The sequence below is a fragment of the Stegodyphus dumicola genome, chromosome 1 (genome assembly GCF_044657685.1).
Source record: "Stegodyphus dumicola isolate Sdum_Otavi_A_Nest chromosome 1, ASM4465768v1".
Taxonomy (NCBI): Eukaryota; Metazoa; Arthropoda; class Arachnida; order Araneae; family Eresidae; genus Stegodyphus; species Stegodyphus dumicola.
Window position 1 is genome coordinate 245686342 of NC_140768.1, and position 18070 is coordinate 245704411.

The 18070-nt window shown below is 32.2% G+C and overlaps 1 protein-coding gene across 4 annotated transcripts in view; it reads left to right on the forward strand.

The window, feature by feature from the left end:
* Positions 1-18070, forward strand: part of LOC118184357 (venom protease-like) — a 195107-nt gene that overhangs the window by 16969 nt on the left and 160068 nt on the right. Inside the window, exon 2 of one of the 4 annotated variants that reach the window (XM_035354012.2) lies at positions 10235-10356. The exons of the other annotated variants lie outside the window; for them this stretch is intronic. The gene's annotated coding sequence lies outside the window, so the exon portion shown is untranslated. The remainder of the gene's footprint in view (positions 1-10234; positions 10357-18070) is intronic. 4 annotated transcript variants of the gene reach the window in all.

Sequence of the window (18070 nt, forward strand, 5' to 3'; positions counted from 1 at the left end):
AAACAAAATGGTTTAAAAGATGATGATGGTTTTCTGAAGTTTAAAAAAGAGGCAATCATTGGAATCGCACTCTGTATCATCCATTATGTGCTTCAAAATCAAGCACGTAACATCAGCGTAAAATAACTTCTACTGCTGAGACAGGGAGTGCCACTGTCTGTATGTGGTTAGACTTGATGGTACGTTGCTGAGTTCCCGGTTGAATCTAAAGTAAAATATGGACATCTGTTGCTACAGTGTTTTAAAGAGATAGTGTCATAAAATCCGTCAGTCTCAATATTCTGCAGCGACAGTTCGGACAGAGTAAGGATGTGGATAACTATATAGACAACTTATATAGTTATCTGTGTAACACAGTATCTACTAAGATATAACTTACATAGTTATCTACATCTCAAATGTTTGTAACATGTTTGAAACCATAATTTATGTTATAACATAAAAATTATTTCTTATCCACAAAGCATGACTTCCCTTCAACGTGGAATCCATTCTTTATGCTTTCATTTCGAAAATGTCAAACTGTATACAATGATTTATTTCCTAATTAACATCAAGTGCGTTTCTACATTAAATTAAATTCAAAAATAATGTTAAACCTCAAATGACGATCTACTTTGTTTAACACAGTATCTGCTTACATAGTATTTTGAAAATTAGGTTTTAATAGGTAATGGAATGCACTAATCATTGGTGGGAATAATTTTACTGAATCGAAATTTTCATAGTGCTGTAAATACTGTATATGCTCAAGTAATGTCCTCACAATCCGAAAGTTTATCCAAAAGTTTCAATGCAGAATTCAATTAGATGCGTACAGTTTTCGGATATTCCAGTTCCTTAGTTCAATAACTTTCTCTAACTCTACCATAAAAATTCGGGATAACTCTTGGAGAATAAAGCATATATAAAAAATAAATGAAAGCAAATATCGCCTTTATACAAAAAATTTTTAATTCTTACCTAGATGCCTATGTAGCTTTGAATTTTGGTCTTAATGATGGAAATCAGTTTTCTAATAATATTTTTTTTATATTTTATAGAAAGTTATTTTACTGCTTACATCATAGAGAGTCCTTGAGGTTTTTTGAAGAAGTGAAAAATAGGCAATACCCTCGCCTGGACTCAAACACTGGATCTCTCTAATACGCGTTTAGTATGCTTTCAATTACACCACGAAGGCATGCCGAAAGGAGGAAGAAAATACCTTCTATACTTTCCCTTTTAAAGGGCGAAACTGGGGATTAGGGATCCAAAATCCTGGCTGTGACGAATTATCGTTCACCACCTTTTAGTTCGGGCGCCACTTATAGAATCATTTGGGCTTTTGATCAGAAGAAGTGAAAAACATGCAGTACCCTCGCCGGGACTCGAATGCAAGACCTCTCGAATATGAGTCGATTATTACCGAGTATGCTTCCAGTTATGGAACCAACGTTTGAGGAAAGGAGGGGGAAAATATCTTATAATCATCACTAAAGCATACACGGACTGCTTTATTAGTGCTGTAAAACACAGAAATTCAAAAATAAAATGCTTACACTGAAAATAGTTTTCCGTAACAATAAAACTTCGATAATTCGGCATGTCTCAGATTTTAGCAATCTCCTATCAAATATATCAGGTAATTGGACTAAAATAGCACGATGCCGTTAAACGAATTTCTTTTGCGGTATTGAATATATTGAAAAATGAAAAAAAAAAAAAAAAAAAAGATTTCATATAGGTATCATGCAAATATATTTAATGACTAAAACTTATTATTAGACAAACTTATTCAAGGTTTAATTATCTTTAATCAGCTTTTCTTTGAAATCATCAATAATGTTTTACATGAAGACTTTCTAAAATATGTTTGCAAAATAAGGTTGTTTGAATTTTTTTCGTCATCTCCAATTCTTTTGCTACTTGCGGATTCAACATATTTTAAATGCTACGTTGTCACTTAATTCTTTCACAATTGTTTCATTTTTATCAATTTCATTCAGTAATTTCGTTTTGAGAAAGCTTAATTAATGAATTGTTTGAAGGAAACTTTCAGCTGTTTTCTTCAACGTCAAGGAGTTAGTCATTGCATCATCAGTATTTTCGCTGTCTTTGATAAATGTTTACTTCCTGGTATTTGGCAGCAAACGTTAGCCACATTTTTTGTACACTGAGATTTTACATGTTTCCAATCATAAACAGCAGTGCAATTTCGATCTTTCATATCGTGTTTGGAATTCTTTGAAAGAATAGTTTGATAAATTTTGCCCGGAAGAATCTCTAAATTTTCATTTACAATTTTGAATAATTCTTTGTTCTGTAGGTTAAATTAATACAATCCAGCTTCTGGTGAAGTGAGAAACTCACACGTTTCTGTTTTGCTTTTCTATCGACATTTTCGTCCAGTTTTGGAAACATTCTAAATAAGTAAGAAAAAAAGATGGTAAATGATATAAGCTGGAAGTATTGAATAAAAGACACTGAAAATGTAAAATGACATCAAATAACTTCAGAAACATGTTAAGCATTATCAAATGAGATGACTGTGGCTCAATCTTACGAATGTCAGTGAAAGGGGGCGGATTATAGAGTATTCCAAACCGTTGAGTATAAGACCACTGGATTTTACTGATAATTCTCACTGAAAATTAATGTGCGGACATTATACATGCACATGTAGTATTTTCAGCCGTTAGAAAATATTTGCATGTTTCGAGATTCTCTCAAATATTTTTTAGTTTGGAAAGAATTTTGGTTGTTGATTATTTTGATAAGGAAACTTTTCTGTGTATTACCCATTGTAATTAGCTTCATTTTAGTTCTAAAAGACTATCTATAACATGAGGCATTTTTAATGTGAGTAAAACTCAAACTAAGATTATCGTTAACTCCATAGAACAGTTCTAAAATGAAGTTGCCTTTAGAATTTCGCAGAACTAGTCTCTCGGTCCTAATCTGAGAAATCTACTTTAATGCTTTTGCCTGCCAGCCTGTATAGTGGTTAGTGACCTGACTGCAGTAGCGATGGGCCCGGGTTCGAATGCTGGAGAAGGCATAAGCGTAACTGTCCGTCCCTTCATAGTAGGCAACGACGGCCACTTATTAGGTGAATAATGAAATGGCTGTCCAATCCGGCCTCATAATGGTTCAAGGCTAATGGTTGAAGTGCCCAGCTATTATAAAAAAAAACTTTAACTCTTTTTTTCGCAAGTATCAAAATAATTTTTAACTTATTATTCTTTCAAATACCTCCTGGTGTAGTTCTGAGAGCCTAAGCAATGCTTGAAATTTAGCAAACCTATCTGAAGATCGAAGGTTTGATTATTTGAAGAATAAAAATATTTTAAATTGGGAAACGGCGTCTTCATCTCTGAGAATGTGTGAAAAGCACTGGCCTACCTAATTATTGACCTAAATTATTTAAAATTTCTACCTTGAAATGTTATTTCAAATACCATGCGTGTTATTCTGAAAAAATGCAAAAATGCTTACTCCTCTTACTCACGAGCGTTTCGTGGAAAAGCGCACTGAATAGGTGACCTATAAAACAGTGACAATGACATGTTTGCTTTCTGACCAAATACCAAATTCACACAAATAGTATCAAAATTATGTAAGGAATTTATATTTTTATTATTTCCCCCTTCCTCTTTAAATGTTTTAGAGTAGATCTTTCTGAAACAAGAATACTGTTTGTTAATACAGAGCAATCAAAAATATTTTCAAATTTTAATTCTGTTTAAAGAATTTCGAATCGTGTGATATCCTCATAGTACTATTTTTTAACGGTAGTACAAAGTAATTGAAAATGTCGTCATTATTCATATGTGATTAACACAGAGTGGTTGCTATGTCAATGGGCAGGGAGTCGAGTCCAAGTTAAGATTACATGGTTAAACACAATTTAGTTTAATCTAAGCAACTACCGAAAATATTTTCGTCCTGTTTTAACATTTCAGCACTAAGTAAATGCGATAGCTAAAGAATATATTTGAACTTAAATTTAAGGAACTAAAATTATCAATGAAATTTACTTCACTTTTTGCAGGTCTGACAGACCAGAATAATTCAGAGTATTTACAAGTCAAAATTTTATTTAAAGCCTAATAATCTGGCTTCACTATTCTACGTCTACTAACTTAATCAAAGAAAAACTGGCAGGTGGCAGCAACAGTGCTAAAGACAGAGAAGAGCTTCCTATCTAGTTAATACTGTCCTCTTAATATCAAAGGAGATTAACTATGCCAGCTGATAATGTCAAACTTCTGTCCTATAGCTAAATTCTAGCTCTTATTTAAAACTCATGTTATTTATATATTCTGATGGAGTAAAAAACGGATTAGAAATGCAAGACTTATTTTTAACATAAAAATAACATATTGATTAAAATAAAAATCCATGCCATTAGTTGAAATACCTTTTCTTAGATGATTTAACTCACCTGCTTTCTTTCCTATGCATTCAAAGGAGTGGCTATCATATGTAGTCACTAGAAATGTGATTTAAATGGATTTTAAATAGCAAGAGAAACTTAAAAAGAAGGAGTCTTAGCAACAAGACCAGCAACACTATGCTTGTGTTTCCGTCCATCTGCAATCCATTCTGACTGTCATTTGTCCTTTATGCTTTTAAAGGTTCAAACCGATTTTAACAAGGTTCAAATTTGATATGTTTAGCAATATTTATAAGGTATATTCGCCTTCCTTTTCGCATGCCTTCGGAGTGTAAATGGAAGCATCTCCGATGCGGATTCGATAGGTATAGGGTTCAAGTCCCGGTGAGAGCATTGCACAACTTTCATGTCTCCAGAATTAGAAACCCTAATGACACTGTATATTTAATTTACTATTTGTGTTATATATATTTAATTTTATTGTTTTCCGAAAATACCGCAAGGAGCGACATTGAAACTTTTTAAGTTTTTATTTGTATTTACGAACTCAACGTGAATAAATGGTAGAGATGAGGTCGGAACTCTGGGCCAGGTCCTCTCAAAAATCTCACCCAGCCATCAAAGCAATTGTTGCCAAGACTCTATTGTGAAATACAACGATGTGCATTGGCTGTGCATTGTTCACCCCCACAAGCGATCGAGCAGATAAGAACACTGAACACTAGTTGTTCGACTCGAATTTAAGTTCTGGTGAATAGGCTGACAATATGGATGGTTTCGTGTTTTTCTCATGTGAAATTTAACTTGAAAACAAGCCAGTTTTCCTTGAAAAGAGAAACCATGAAAGCAATCTTTCCGTTAGGCAATAGACCTTGCATTTTTGCCTTGTTGTTGCCACTATTCTCACATGTCTGATGTAATCAAAACAAGCCCAGTAACTACCATCGTGGCAAGGAGTACAAGAGTGCGTCTGTTGTTGACCAGAGATTTGAGCATCTTTATACAGGTGACAGTCCGACTTTATGCTCAGTTTGCCACAATTTTGAAGGAGAACACCCTAGGGGAGAGATTCGATTGTCTCCCACCCGTCTTTTCCTACCACTAATCTCTCGAGAAGACTTTCGGCTCGCTGCATATTTTGAAGCTCCCAAGCCGTATAAACAGTTACAAACATCCCTGCCAGCTCTGGGACTTATATTCGGTGTCTTCGGTAGGGGAGAGATTCGATTGTCTCCCACCCGTCTTTTCCTACCACTAATCTCTCGAGAAGACTTTCGGCTCGCTGCATATTTTGAAGCTCCCAAGCCGTATAAACAGTTACAAACATCCCTGCCAGCTCTGGGACTTATATTCGGTGTCTTCGGTAGGGCAGCCAGCGTAGCTAACCACTTTCCCATCAGGATGGTTGCCATAATGTGATACATTCAAAATGAAAATTTTAGTCATTTTTTATATTTATTTATTTATTTTATTTTATTATATATATATATATATATATACCAATATATATATATATATATATATAATTTTTTTGGTTTAATAGGTCTCTAGATGCACGTAGCAAAAACTAGTATAAACTTTTTTATATCTTCAGTTATCAAAATAAATAAATAAATAAATAAAAATAAAAATAAAAATTCGGATTAGTTTCATTAGAACGGAGGGTTAAGTAATATTATTTAATTTAAAATTTTTAGTTTCATTTACTTGATTATCACAAAAGCACTCTGGAGCTATCTGATAACATTAGAAATTTCCTTCTTGAGATATTTTAAGGGAAGCTGGCTCGTTTACACATTACAGATGGCGAATTCGAACTTCGGACATTAGAACTTCGGACCGAGCCATCAGTGTTCAACGACTTTACCGCTCGGCCACTAGCGGGCTAAATTTTAAATTTTATCCATCAACCATATACATTCTAAGTCATAAAATGAGAGCTGAATAAGAAAGGAGAAAAATATTTTCAACGCTGCTATTGTAATTGTAACTGAAAGAGGTGTAGATAGTGTCCAGTCATGAAAAAGCCCACAAAGAATATTGATTTTCAGAAAGAGGATTTTCAGAGAAGATTTGTACATCATAAATTGGATGGCATTAATATTATATTTTCGGAAAAGCATGAGAAATACAAATTCGCTACGTTTTACCGCCCGGTGCCAGTTAAAAGATGTTGTTGTTGGTGGTGGGGATGCTTATGCTCTCTTATCTGACGTAGTCAGCCCAAGCCCACGAAATTCCTCGTGGCAAGGAATGCTAGGTTACGCCTGCCATTGACAACAGCCTTGAACACCTTTCAGATGACAGCGCGATTTAGCTCAGTTCCTCCCCTAATTTTGATAGAGAGCACTCCCCGGGGGGGATGGGTCCGAGGATCTCCCAACCCTTTTACCAGACCAGACGAGAGGACTTTCGGCTCCCCGCATATTTAGAGTGCCACCATGTCGTACCAACACCATTTACAACCAACCAACATTTACAAACATGCATGCCTTCTTGGTGAATCGAATTCGGGCCCTTCGACAAGGCAGTCAGCGACTCTAACCGCTATACCGGTTGGGCAACATAGTTGATAGACGAAATTAGTAATTAAACACTCAGTAACTGCTGAACTATCAAAATGTTATAACTATTTTTTAATGATATAGACTGTTAGGCAGACCATTAAATAACTTATTCTTAATTGAAATAAAGCATAAATGCAAAAGAAGTTCTTAAAGAATTTTTATATAGAAATTATATGCAAGCATTATAAAATTCTGTGTAATAAGACAAACTTACTTTATAAGTAAAAGAAATTATTTAATTATAAAGAACAAATACATAAATTTCTAAACTTCTAATTTAACAGAAAAGTATGTTTTAGGATAGGAATCTTTCGAAACCAAATTTACCACGAGCGATTTTATACCAATGCAATGAGACAAGTAGAAGTAGGAAGGAAATGCTGCTGCAGATTCATATATTCAGTTAACCTAGAAACACTTTCTCCAGTAAAATGTGGTTCCAAAGCATCATTGAATAAACATGAGCATACTTGGTTACTGAATGAGGTTCCATTTCCCACAACTTTTACACCTTTTATGCATCAAAATTTCAGGTCACAGAATATGAAAGTAGGAATATTTTTACCAAGAAAAACTTTTCATTAGAAGAGATTTGCGTTTGCAACATTTATCGATTCAAATACGGGATGATATGAACAATAATGGTATTTTTCACAGTACAAATGATGATGGTACTCACTGTTCAAATACTGAAAGCTTTTCTTGTTAAATAACAATTGATTTCATTTCTCAAATAATGTTTCTTTTCATTGTACAAAAAAAAAAAAAAAAAAAAAAAATGTTTTTATTGCTCAAATGCTAAAATTTTTATTACTCAAAAATGACAATTTGTTTTTAGTTCAATTTCTTCTAAAGTAATGATCGCTTTGATTTGTCACTGTAGCAGTTATTTTCATCATATCATTGTTTTTTTTTTCTGCTGTGATACTCTGGTGCTACATCGTTAGACCTGGCAAAACTAAATCATTTATTTATAACCGTTGAAATCCGTATCCAGTAACCGTTAAAAATATTAAATTTATTAGAAAATCTGACAATATGTATGAAAAAATATTTTTAACTATCTTCCTAATTCTGGCAAGTAAGCATGCAAGTATTATTAGTTCTACTACAAATTAACTACTATCGCTGGAAAGCAGCAATATTGCTCCTAAATAAAAAAATGGGCAAAACTGAGAGAGGAATTTCTTAATAACATTTTTAGCGTATTCATTTTTTGAAGCATAAACCACTTGATAGTTCAAATTTGCACTGTTCATTTCAGCATTTCCCACTCCTCTTCTGAAGATTTTTGCCTATTTTGTGTGACATCTGTACATACGGACATAATAAAGGGATTACCTTTTCCAAAGCGGACTGAAAATGGTTTCAAAAACGATTTTTTTATGAAGTCTGTGCGTATATACGTATGTATATCGCGTAACTGAAAAGTGATTAGCAGTAGAGCATTGAAATTTTGAATATTGGGCTGCTGTAACATGTAGTTATTCACCTCCCCCTTTTTTTTTTTTTTTTTTTTTTTTTTGCAATCGGCAGCAACGAATATATACTCACCATCTTACCCAGCTTGGTGAGCTCTGTGTTTTTACTCTTATATATTGGTAAATTGTGCATTTTTGCTGTAAAAGTGATTGAATTATATTGTTCTTATGCTCCGGTTAAGGGTTTTGTACCTTTAGTTAATCTGCATGCAATGGTGGTAGAATTATTAAGAATTTAAATGTGGCGGTTGTTTGTTTACATCTGAAAATGTTAGTAGTATAGTGAATTAAGTCATTTGTTTCACAAACTTCAGTATCATTTTCCAGTGTGACCAAAATTTAATTTTAAGTTTTTTGTTTACCGAAAATTTTGTCTTTCTGCCCGTTGGCCGACTTGCTTGTTTTCCCATAGAAGCTCTGATTTTAATTGCAAAAATCGATTTCTTAACTGTTTTTAACTGTATTTGGTGTTTTAGGCTCTTCTGTATTTTACAATTTTTAACGAAGTTGTTTTGAGTTTTTAGGTCTCTTTGTCTTGCCACGAAGAGAGAACTGAGTTGATTGAAAGAGAAATATATCTCTAAGAAATCTGAGGAAATCAGTTTAAATGTGTAATAAATAATGTGCATAATTTAATAGGCCGTACAAAGAAATCATGTGGTGTGCACATCAAATTTTTTCTTGTATTTCAGTTAAGAAAAGCGATTACGAAAAGTGATGTTTTGCATCTTTTTGTCTCACAAGTTTATATCAGTAACATATATTTTATCATAATGTAATTTGAAGAATGAATTGTTTATATTTAGGAACAAATAAAAACATCAGTACTCAGTTTTTGAATAAACTACAAAAAATGAGTTTAATATTTTTGATTTTATCTTGTGTTCGTCATCTATTGTGGATGCCAGCGTTCCCGAATATTTTAGTTTCCATTTCATATATTTCAACTGCCAGTTCCATGAATCACGTGCGAAGTAAACAAAGATGATATATTATAAATGATAAAATAAGCTAAAATGTTTGAACGCAGTTTGTTTTAAATATGATATTATATGTCTCTAATTTTGTTATTATGACTTTCTGATAAACTGCTCAGAAGATAAGAATTTTCAAGGTGATAAATAAATTTTACATTATCTATTCATACATTTCTAATTTTAGTTTCTATACTAATGCAATTTATGCAAGAAAGCTATATCAATAAAGTTCAGGAGGCAAGGAACTCCACCCAAAATTAAGAGATCTGACAAAGATTTCTGGCGTTTGCCTATGAAAGGCCAGAAATGTTGGACTTTTCTCGTTATAGGGCAACATGCGGCAAACAATTTTCTGCGAGATATACGAGATAAAGTTGCCTATTAAGCACCATTAACTTAAATTGGTTTAACTTAACTTTTATAATAGACTTCGTATTTTTAAAGTGTGCCAGCCTATTTCGGTCTTTGTTTATTGGAAATAATTACTAGTTTAAGAGATATATTTCATATACCTTGAAAACGTTTACCATTGTCGAAATTAACTGATGAAGCCAGCATGTTTTATTCAATGGATGTATCATTATAGTTTTCAATGAATTCGTATTTCCAGAGAATAATTATTTTTGCTCGTATTGTCTTATAAAAATTAAGAAAATTCGAATATTTTACTTAGAACGCAGAAACAAAATATTCCCTTAAAAAATTGAGAAAATGGATCTCTAAACCTTCTGATTTTTCTGAACTTGCTTGTTTAATAATGCATGGGAAAGTGAATTATTTCTTAAATTCAACAGCCCATATTTAAAGTTTTATTTTCTTTCTCTGCTTTAGGAGATATTCAAAAGAAAAAGCAACTAAGTAAAAGAGAAAAATCTGAGTATCATGTCCAGATAAAATTTCAAAAGAGGCATTCTTTTACCATTTCGGAGCCTGAAAAGAGACTAGAAAGCAAAGTAAGTAAGAGAGTAAAGGATCCGGGATTTATAGTAATAAAAACCATTGTTAGCTTCCTGACCTAAATCAAAACTTTTTAGATTTTTACGGACAGCTGCAGATATATTCCATCTGGAATGAGAAACAAATTGCTTCCTCGCTATGCCACAAAACTCTTTCTTAGCAGGAAACATGAAGGCCTTTTTTTAGCCGCTTTCTTTCATAAATGAAAGACATGCTGGGCTTTTATTCATAAAGACAATTAAAGAGAAATGGATATCCTTAACCGCATCCGCGAGCAGTGGGAGATCTAAGAAATATAATGCGAGCATATGACACTAATTTTTTACATTTCTTTGAGCTTATTAAATGCAGCATCTTTGAGCTTATTAAATGCAGTATTAGTTGTATACAGTCTCATAACTGTATACAACTTTCTATGGGTAGTCTTGGAGGCTTTTATGCTCAAAATGAAGTTATTCAGTGCTAAAAGAAATATGCATTTGATTCCATTTTTCCCCCATAGTATACGTCATAGTATAAGACAAAACATATACAAGAATGGAACAGTGATTAATCCTGAACACTAGATACAGAATAAAAAAAAATAAATATTTGGATTCGATATCAGCAAATCTGTTATCACTATATTTCCAGGAGAATTTTGGTTTTCTATAAAAATGATCGTCTTAGAGAAGTAGTTTTTAATACCGAAGCTTTTTTATGTTCTCAGAAAAGTGTTTCCTATGAGAGGATTTTTGGTATATTGTATCCAATAGTCAGGGAGATCAAATAGTGTTCCGCTGGGTATTTTATAAGGTATTTCTCCCGCCTTCTTAGCATGTTTTCGTGGTGTAGTGGTCAGCACACTCGGCGCGTATTCCAGAAGTCCGTGGTTCGAGTTCCGGCGAGGACATTGTTGATTCTTCATCGCTCCTGCTTCACAAAATCCTAATGACTCTACAATTTAATTTATCAATAAATCCACTTATAAGAAATCATCTCGAATGGCTCATTTATTAACCAAATTAAACATGCCCTTTCGCAGAAATGGGTTTTCTACTGTGTAAAAAACGCTTGCTGTAGCGTTATTTAATGGAATTGATATCCTTTTAATGATATTCTTTCACAGAATTAGACTAGAAAATATTCTGCTTTTGCAGATCTGGTTTAAGCAGCCAAGGTGTCTAGCTTAGAATCAGATTACTTTTATTACTTTTTTCAATAAAATTCTCCACGACTCCGGGAGTATGATAGCACGCATAATCATGAAATGTGATGATATGATTTCAATAATTACGAAGATGTATCGGAATGCTTGTTAAATGTACACTATCTCTGCAACATGGGGTACTTGAAATTCGTGTAGACGAAATTCCCACCGAGAGAGAGGAACGGATTCGACATCTTTGCACTCTGCTTCTCAGATTGTTCTCCATCAAATTAAAGATGAAGGTAAGAAAAAGTCATGCTGCCCTTTATAAGGTGCCTAAGACCTTGACTAACACCCCCCCTCCTCTTGCTACTAAAATTTATACGTCTGATTTGATTCAAATTAGGAAAATAAAAATAGCAATGAATATGTTTTTACTTAGCTGTATACTGCAACTGAACGAATAAAAGGAAATAACCATCGCAACATTTATTAATTTAAATCCTATTGTGTTTACTTATTATATGCGCTCTGCCCTCAGGCACTACACGGAAAGAGAGGGTTGCCCTGTGAAGGTCTTTTTTTAAAACTAGCTCGAACCCACGTTACACATGGGGAAACCCACGAAAGCGCCCATACAGCCAGCCCGTTTGCAGAAACTCGAATCCCGGACCGAACTACCAGTGTTCAGTGGCTTTTACTGCTCGACCGCTGGTGGGTCTTTAAATTCTATTACGGCAGGGAAAGAAGAATAAGAGCACTCTTTTCCTTGGATTGGGGGCCATATTTGTTAATTTTTGCAGCAATGATGCTATCAATATGTGTACTATGCATTCTACACACAATTCTGAGTTCAATGACCTCGTAAGTCACCAAGTGGTTAAAATCACTGACTAATGGAATTTCGAGATGAGCTCGAGCCCAGCCGAATAAACTAGCTAAGCAGGAACATTTCAAGGTTCTTTTTATTTAATGTGAATACGACACAGCTTTTCCCATATTTTTCACAAAGAAAACCCTCTCCTCTGGCAGACAGCTTTAGTATGCTTTGTCATACTCAAATAACCTAATCTAATCTGATGGAGTACAACGATTACCTTGCTGATCCTCATCTTATTTGTTCATTGGCTCGTTTTTTAGACGGTGCACATCATCACGTCGATTTACACAAATGGATTTCAGAGCTAAACCTCTTACGGAGGTTCTTCCAGTTTTTTTCAGTGTAGCAGATATCACTAACGGGAATTTGAAAGAATATTTTTCATAAATCAACCTAGTAATTTCTCATTTTTTTTTTCATTTCAAGTTATTGAAACAAAAAATAAATTTCACTACTTTTTTATACACATTTTGTTTGCATGGTTTTGGTTTATAATGTGCTGTATAAAATATAGGCTAGGTATTATAAACCCAAATATTGTTCTCCCCCCCCCAAAAAAAAAGAGTCTTAGGACAAAGAGGTCGGCATAATGAATTTCTACTGATTTTATTATTAAGTATTTAACTTACAGGTGTGAAACTAAAAAAAATGCAATTAAATTGTTTACCTGCTTAATAATCAAGTATATTACTATGACTACAATAATGAAAAAAATACTCATATTTACGTGAAGCTGAGTAATTCAAATGCGTTGGTCACATATTTTCAGTGGCAAGATGTGCAAGTTAGCATTACTTTGCAAATTAAGAATTTCTGAACTATGCCATTCGCGAACGAGAAAGCAAAACAGGTGTCCAGTGCTTAAATTTCAGAGACAAACATAAAAAGCAAAATGAAAATTTTTTAACTTTATTCTTGCTTTTAATTTTAATGCATCCAGATTGTTAGCCAGGATTAGACCAGAGTTCGATTACCGTATTCAGCAGTTTTATCACTCGGCCTCTGATGGGTGGTTCGGTCATTAAAGTCAAGATGCTGTGAGAATGGACTTCTGTTTGTTTCATAGGAAATTTATCGTATTAAAATTTATTTAAAATTATTAAGAGCATTGCCTTTGGGAAGTTTATAATAATTCTATGATTAGCGGCAAAGGGATGTAGACTGGATTAAACCAGAAGGTCCTACACCACCATTAGCATGTTTAAGGCATATCAGGCTAATCATTGCTTACTGCAGTGGTCTCTAACTCAAACTGTACTCAGGACAAATGCACGAACTAAACGTAGCTGAAAGTTTTAACAAAAAAACTTTGTTAAACAAATTTTCAAAAATAACTAGATATTTGTCAAAACACGCAAATAAATTGATTCAAAGAAAAAAATTCAAATATATACTTATTTTCTGCCAGAAATCTAAAGTTGGTTGCTGCAAAAAATTATTAATGGTCACAGTTTGTAATTCAAACATATTGACAGTTAAATATTAAACATTTCCGATTGACATTTATTGAAATAAATGTAATATACTAAAATAACCCTAAATAACTTACTTTTAATTTAAAATAGAAAGAAATATATGAAAACTTCCCCCAGAGAAACCAAACTAAATAATAAAAACCTTTATTTATTACTTTTTTCTATGAAGTATAGAGAAAAAATGCCTATTTCTATGTAAATAATTATATAAACTTTGTTTTTTACTACACCTTTAAACTACAACACCTCATTCCGTTTCGAGTTTCGTAAAGTTTGTAGCTTTTGAGGGAAAACTACTAAAAAGAACAACAAATCTTTTTCCTCGATGTAAGTGGTAAAATATCAAAATTAATGTTGTTTTCTTCGGATATCGGGTTTAATGGATTAATAAATAAATCTATTTCTAGTAGTTTATAAGGTATTTCTCCTGCCTCCTTAGCATGCCTTCGTGGTGTAGTGGTCAGCACTTTGGGTGCGTATTCCTGAGGTACGTGGTTCGATTCCCGTCGAAGGTGTTGCTCATTTTTCACGTTTTCCTGTTTAAAAATGAACCTAATTATTCTACAAGTTTTGGTTAAAACAAGGAGGACATAAGACATTTTAATTAAATTAAGAAGAGGTTTATGTTTGTTAATATAAATAGAATAAAAACGTGTGCTTCAAGTACTGATATTAGAAATCATATTGCATTATAGAAGATCTTTGCAAAATGTGAAGAACTATGAGATTTGTACAGACTGCTTTTACTTAGGTAAAAGTTTACGCTGTTTTCAATTTAAAAAATAGATTCATGTCTTTATGCCTGTACCAAGAATTTAATGCATTATTTATTTAAACTTCATATTATGATTTATTTATAAGATATTTTGTTTAATTAAACTGCTTGAATAATTGTACTAAAATTTATGCAATTGCAAAAGTTCATTTCCTTTGCAGGGTGAGTATATGATTTTCACGTTACGTGCATTCGTAGAACACATCTGAAGCAAATGATATTTTATGTCATGGAATCAATCGCACACTACTTAAATCTAGATAGTTTTGTCTTTTTACTCTTCCTTCACAATTTGCAATGCCGTTATTGAAACGTATCTCGCAATTAACAATGGATTTTCATTTTAATTGTTAGATTTATTAGACTATATGAGAGAAAAGAAATATCAGAGAAATCTATACATAAAAGCAGAGATTAGAAAATATCAAAGGAATTTAATTTTATAAGGTTAATTAACTAAATAGATTAATTATTTAAGAAAATGGTTTATTTTAATCAAACATGTGTACTTTTATTTTATTGTACAATTAACAGAATATCAGTTTTATGGGATTTCTAACTAACATTTCTAAAATTGTAAAATTACTAGAACTTAATTTACGCAGAAGTACATGTGTTGGGCATTTAAATTCTTTTAATTCAGTGAACGTAAGTAGTAGATTCAGTAGACGTAAAATTTTTAGTCTGTTATTTTAATTATGTTATAAATTATTAGTCTGTAAGTCAAAAAAACCTTACAAAATAATTTTTTGTGACTTAAATCTTCATGTTTATGGTAAACATTTTCTTGCTGTTCTCTCTACAAACCTTAAAATCTAGTAGGTAGGTTTAGTATTTTAAACTATTTCCACCACTGAAATGTGAGTCATCCGTGAACTACTACACTATGTGCAATAAACTACACTACAAAAAAACTCATCATAATAGATTTCCGTTCTAGTTGTTAAATTACAATAGCATACTGCCAACTCAGAAGAATTACTGTCGTTTAACAGACCTTTAAACCGAAATACTATTATTTTATTTTTCAAATATTTTTTCTACTAGAATCCAGCAAGGATTACTTCTTTTCCACTGCGAGTTTTGTGATAAATTTAAGCAACCTAAAGAATGCTCCGAAAAGCTGGCAACGGGCTTTGTTTTTTTAACTATTTATCTTAGGTGTGTATTTTTTAAGATGTTAATTACAAAATTTCTCAAAAATATATAGAGAGAAGAATTATATTAAAACAGATGCAATTATATATCTACCGATCTATAAATATCAATTGCAAATTTTTATGTGATCCCGATAGAGCAAAACTTCCAATCAGTAAAAAAAATTTTTAATATGCACTTATAAATAAAATAAAAAAAGTCCATAGCCTTACAAGCAAAATTTCACGGAAACATTTCAGTTCAAACTGAACTTGAAATTATTTTGCAATGCCGTTATCAACCGCAAATTGGCTATTTTATATAAATTTAGATGGGCTCTATAAAAAAAATCTGCTCGCTGTGGCGAAAACAGTTAAAACCTTTTAGTTGGACTTAGGAAATGAAAAAAAGAACGATATTTCTAGACCAGTATTTCGCATAAAAATGTGATATTTAACGTACTCGTATTTAATGCACATTCAGGGATTATGATATTGAAATTAAATAGTACTATTACATTCCTTTATAATAAAAGAAATGGTAAAATGTTTTAGCTAATATATAGAAATGAAATATATATACATATGAAAAAATACTTCAAAACATAGTCCAGTTGCTGGCTGATAGCAGCAAGAATGCAAAATAAAGTCAAAACGTATATTTAAAATTCCTCACATGTTCAGTTCGGAATAAATCACATGAAAAAAACAAAAAACAAAAAAATCTGAAGTACAGTAGCAAACATCAAGGAATGGGAGTAGGGATTCGTAAAAACTAAATATGAAATATCAAATTTGCATCTTTCACTGGATCATCATCAGGAAGTTAGGGCAACGAGGAGCAAAAAACAGCCTGTTTCTCAACACAAATTAAAATTTAAAAACAATCTGTATCTTTATAGGTCTAACACTTATAGGCCGAATTGGGCACTGCAAGAAGTTTCAAAATTCTAGCTTCAAAAACGTAGAGGAAAAAAAATTGCAAACTAATAGGCAAAATCATATGGTAATTTTTTAACCCAATATTAAAGAAAACGAAACTATATGGAAATTTTGGAAACTTACAGGCCGGGTGAAAAAATAATATCATAAATCATAAACAAACAATAAAATTTTAAAATCTAATAATAATTTACAATTAAAGTGAATCGAGTCCAGAAACAACAAAAAATAAAAAGTGAAAAAAAGAAAGTGAAAAATAGAGGAGTTAGTTCTTAAAAACTGTAACATAAGAGCAACAAAAGTTTTAAAATGAAGAAATATATCCGCTTGTATAATGGCACAGTCCATTTCTGAACCAACAAAGACACAAATTAAAGTTTAAAATTTATAAACTTCCTTAGATAAACAATCAAAATAATGTGTCTTGATCAGTCCAATACTTACAGGCGGAAGTTATCAGTGCCTAAAGTGCAAAACTACAGCATCAACGGGATAGACAAATTCAAACATACTGTAAAACACTAGACAAATTTTAAAAAATATTTTTAGTAGAGCCAGTCCCAAAAAATACCTACAAAAATAACAATCCAATACTTGAAAAAAAGTAATCATATGAATACCTTTTAATCTAAAATTGTAAATTTCAAAACTATATAAAAAGTTTGAAAAGGTAAAAAGTAAACAAGCGAAAGAGCTTAAAAATTCATTAAGTAAAAATGAAAAATTTGAAAAAGAAAAAAACATAGAATTCCCTGGATCAGGAATCTTAGAAAGCCACTAATGTGAGTTCAATTGAAGTATTAATTCGTTTCGAATGGAATACGTTGTAGTGTTTAGTTCAACTAATGGAATAAGTTGTAGGGATAAATGCCAAAATAATTAAAATATTTTTAAAAACTAAAATGCGAAGTGAAAAAAATTAAAAGACTAGAAAAATTAAGTAAATATTTTGTGAATAAAAAATAAATGAATTTTAAAAAAGCCGAGAGATTTGTGTGTGGTAAACTGTGAGTAGATTAAGAGAACTCAAAACAGGCATTCGGAAAAATTCCTATAAATTATAGATAACCTAAAAGAGATTAAAGGCAGATAATTAAAGAAGATGTCAAATGCTACAAAATATAAAACTCATCAAGCGAGATTTCTTGAGACTTAGAAGCTGAAGTAGGCCCATTTTGTTAATAAAAGATATATAAAACTAATTAGACAGTCTAATCTGAATTAAAACCAATGTTAGTATTTCGACAAGAATGCCAAATTCAACTGTGTTCAGAACATCCAAACTACATGATTTTACTTATTTATTTAGTTCGCTGCACCAACCCTTTCAGGTGATATCGCAAAAAAATGTAAATTTTAAATTTCATTTTTCG